Source organism: Nicotiana tabacum, chromosome 22, assembly GCF_000715075.1.
Source record: "Nicotiana tabacum cultivar K326 chromosome 22, ASM71507v2, whole genome shotgun sequence".
NCBI lineage: Eukaryota > Viridiplantae > Streptophyta > Magnoliopsida > Solanales > Solanaceae > Nicotiana > Nicotiana tabacum.
This window is the reverse complement of record NC_134101.1, coordinates 32731393-32736389: the sequence shown is the minus strand read 5'-3', so window position 1 is coordinate 32736389 and position 4997 is coordinate 32731393.

Sequence of the window (4997 nt, the reverse complement as noted above, 5' to 3'; positions counted from 1 at the left end):
TCACTTGTACGGAGAGCATTTCGGATTGTTTGAGGTGGCGAGGGACACCGGCACCACTCCTATTTCGCGGTAGCTATCATGATGTTTTCTTAATTTATGCTAGTCGGGTATTAACCCTAGTGTTTAATTCTATCCTTTGGTATAAAGGCTTCATAGATAGTTGTGAAAGGTTGTAGTAACAGTGTTGTACATGACATACATGAAAGTATATTTATTTTACTTAGTCTCATTGTTATTACCATGAAAGACGTCATGTGTGATTTTGAATTGGAAAATATTTTATCATTTAACTTGAAAATGTATATGATTTTCAAGGAGCTTCCGCAGATAAATTGGTTTTCATGCACATGAATTGGGTGCATCACATGGTTTGGTTCGTTCGGGTCGGGTGGTGTGCCAGGTTCCAGTCACGTGGTTTTGGGTCGTGACACATATCATCAACATATAATAGAAGATATATGAAGGATCTGTCTCCAAGCTTGCGCAAATACACACAATGATTGTATTTGCTTCAACATAAACTTGTCAAATCGTCTATATCATTGTCTAGAAGATTGTTTCAATCCATACAACGATTTTTCAAGCTTGCACACTATATTTTCCTTTCCAGCAACTTTGAATCCTTCTGGCTGAGTCATATAGATTTCCTCTTCCAAGTCTCCATGTAAAAATGCAGTTTTTACATCTAACTGAACTAGTTCCAAATTCAATTGTGCTACCAAAGCAACAAAACTCTAATGGATGAGTGTTTCACGACTAGAGAAAATACCTCATTATAATCAATTTCCTCCTTTTGAGCGTACCCTTTGGCCACCAATCTTTCTTTGTAGAGAACATCTTCTTGGTTAGGAAATCTTTCTTTCTTTGAAAATACCCATTTGCACCCAATTGCTTTCTTGCTCTTCGGGATATTGGCCAATTTCCATGTACGATTCTGATGAAGGGACTGCATTTCTTCATTCATGGCAATCCTCCACTAATCTTATTCTAAACTTGGACTGCGTCTTTATAAGTGGTAGGAACACCATCAGCTACAATTGAGGCCGCACAAGCCACCGTCTCTATGAGACAAACAAGTTTCTTTATTGTTCTTTTTTGACTTGCTAGTTGCTATTGATTCAAGTTGTTGTTGAGGTTCTTGAATTGGAATCTCCCTCTCTGCTGACTCTTTTTCGAGGGAAAAATCTTCTATTATTTCCTTGTTTTCTCCATGTGTTGGAAAAATTTATTTTTCACTCAAACTCCACCTGCTTTGAAGCACTATTAGTTTGTATGACATCTTCAACTACCACCTTATTTGTTATGGAAGATTCATCAAAAGTAACATCTCTGCCGAATATAATTTTTTTTGTCTTTGGACACCATAATCGGTATCCTTTAACTCCAGAAGTAATCCTCATAAATATAGTTTTCTTTGCTCTCGGATCCATTTTGATTCTTTCACATAATAGTATGCAATTAAGCCAAACACATGCAAAAAATTCTAATCTTCAGCAGGTTTTCCATACCATTTTTCAAATGGTATCTTGCCACCAATAGAGGCAGATGATAGACGATTAATGAGGTGGCATGGATATGTTATTGCCTCAGCCCAAAATTCTTTGCCCAAGCCAGCATTGGACAACATACACTGAACCTTCTCCAGCAAAGTCCGGTTCATAAGTTCTGCCACTCCATTCTGTTGTGGTGTATTTTTGACGGTGAAATGTCTCAAAATGCCATCATCTTCACAAATCTTATTGTAAAGATCATTTTTGTATTCTCCACCGTTATCTATGCGAAGACACTTTATCTTTCTAGCTATTTGAGTCTCTATCATCGCCTTCTATTTGAGAAAAATTTCCAGCACCTTATCTTTGGTTTTCATAGTATACACCCCCTCTCCAGGAAAAGTCATCAATAAAGGTTACAAAATAGTGTTTTCCACCTAATGAAGGTGTTTTGGAAGCACCCCAAACATCAGAGTGAACATAACCCAAAATACTTTTAGTATTATGGATAGCTGTTCCAAATTTAACCCTTGTCTATTTCCCCTTGACACAATGCTCACAAAACTCCATATTGCAAGTCTTTACTTCTTTTAACAATCCTTGATCTGATAAAATTTTCAATGATTTTCCTTCAGCATGTCCCAAGCGCATGTGCCATAGCTTGGTTGCTTCTGCCTCCTTGTCATCACTGGATGTCACTGTTGCTGTCCCAATAACTGTACTACCGTGATAGTGGTACATGTTATTATTTCTCTGAATTCCCTTCATTACCACTAGTGCACCAGAGTATATTCTCATTATCCCATTTTTTGCAACGGCTTTGAACCCCTTTGACTCTAGGGCTCCTATAGAATTCAGGTTTTTCTTCAATTTCGGTACGTATCAAATATTTGTTAATGTTCTGATCAATCCATCATGGTTTCTTAATCGGATTAAACCAATACCATATGCGGTAAGAGGATTGTTATTTACAGTGTGAATAACTCCACATTATCCTTTTTGAAAACTAACGAACCAGTCCCGGTTGGGACACATATGGTAGCTACAAGTTGAATCCTTCAACCATATGTCATATGGAATGACTCAGTTGTAACTAGTGAGAAATCAGAGTCGTCACAATCAGCTACATTTGAATCCATCGCAGTCTTCCCATTGCTAGGTTTGGCCTTACTTTTCAACTATGGAGAGTCTTTCTTCTAGTTCCACTTTTCTCGGCAAGAGGCGCATTCATCTTTGCTTGGTCTAGATCTTGACTTCGATCTTCCTTTCTTCGTTCTCATCTGGTTTTGAGAACGACCTCTCACAACTAGTACTTCTCCTTCTCCACTCTTTTGCTTTTCTCTCTTTCTTTGTTCATAGCTGTATAAGGCAGAACAAACTTCTTTGAGAGATATTTTATCATTCCCATTAAGTAGTGTTGTTTCGAGTGCTCGTACTTATCGAGAAGTGAACTTAATAACATTAATGCTATATCTTCATCACTAAAAATCACGTCCATATTCTGCAAATTTGTCGCTAACTTATTAAAGCTGTTGATATGATCATTCATTGTAGCACTAGGAATATATGTGAAGCGTAACCGTCTTTTTTTCATATAAATTTTATTTTAACTGTTTTTCTTTAAGAATTTATCCTCATTGCATTTCATAATTTACTTGCAGAAGTTTCTTTTGTGTATGGATACTTCTGTTCTCTTGCAAGGTAAGATCGAATGGACCGGGAGTATTTCGACACTTATTACAGAAGGTTGGCATTTTGAAGGTTTAATAATTTCTTAAGTTTGGGTTGATGTAAATTTTGATATTATCGATGTACGTTTGGGATTCCGAGCCTCAGAGTAGTTCCATATGGTGATTTCTATCTTAGGTGCATGTCCGAACGTTGATTTGGAGGTCCGTAGGTCATTTCGGCGTCAATTGGCGAAAGTTGGAAATTTGGATGATTTTTGAGAAGTTTGACCAGAAGTGGACTTTTTGATATCGGGGTCAGATTCCGATTCTGGAAGTTAGAGTAGGTCCGCAATGTCAATTATGACTTGTGTGCAAAATTTAATGTCAATCGGGCGTGATTTGATAGGTTTCAGCATCGATTGTAGAAGTTTAAAGTTTCAAAGTTCATTAAGTTTGAATTAGATGGTGATTCGTGTTTTTAACGTTGTTTGATGTGATTTAGAGGCTCGACTAAGTTCGTATGAAGTTTTAGGACTTGTTGGTATGTTTGGTTGGGGTCTTGGGGGGTTCGGGTGAGTTTCAGATACTTAACGGATCGGATTTTGGAATGAGCAAATACCAGAAAAATCTAATTCTGGTGTAATCGCTTCTATGGAAGCAGCCTCGCAGAAGCGAGAAGAAGCTCAAATAAGCGACATGGGCAGCCTGGGTGTGAGGTTGCAGGAGCAGGGTCGAGCAGCGCACCTGCGTGTGCGCAGAAGCGACGCCACTGCCGCAGGTGCGGAAGATGCGCGTGGATGTATCGCACCTGCGATTGCGCAGGAGCGGAAGAACTTCCGCAGGTGCTGGCCATGGACTTCCGCATGATCGAGTTTTGTCTCGCAAAAGCGAGACCACAAGTGCGAAAATATGACCGCATAAGCGGAATTCGTGCTGGGCAGTGATGCTTCTTTAAGTACGTGGGTTTGACCTATTTTCATCTCATTTTCGTCCATAAGAGCCAATTTTGGAGCACTTTTGGAGTGCCATCTTCATTAACTATAATGGGGTAAGTGATTTCTTTACATTATGAGTTAAATATACGAATTTAGGCTTGTAAATTCATGAAAATTAGTATAAATTGGGATTTTGAAGAAAAACCTAGAAATTGATATATTTTTGACCACGCAATTGGACATGAAATTCAGAATAAATAATATATTTGAGTTCGTAGAGTTATGGGTAAAGTTCATCTTTGAAAATTTTTGGAATTCGGACACGTGAGCCCGAGGGCGGATTTTATCGACTTATCGAGTAGAGTTGAAAATTGTTTAAAATGATTAGTTATCAGTATTAAATAACACATATTGATTGATTTGCACATCGTTTGCATAGTTTTGGATCGACAAGCATCGACTCGAGGTGTTAGAGTGGCGTTGGAGCCGGCTATGGAACTTCGGAGCAAGGTAAGTCTCTTGTCTAACCTTGTAAGAGGGAATTTACCCCATAGGTGATTTAAATTAATAATTGTTGCTAACTGTGGGGGCTACGTACGCACGAGGTGACGAGAGTCCGTGCGTAGCTACTAATTATGATATGTCCGGGTAGTTTAGGACTCAAATCATGAATTATTTATAATAATTGCATCATTTATTAATTAAAGTACTAGAATTATATTTGAAATTGTTAGAGGAAATAGTAAAGGACAGAAATTTCACATACTTGAATTTTGGTGCAAATTACTTGACTGTTAATAGAAATTGTACATCCTTATATGTTAGCCTTATAATAACTTCTCATTCCGGAGGTTCATAAGAAAATATCCTCCTTTCTTGTGGAGCGGGCCGAACGCCTCAGC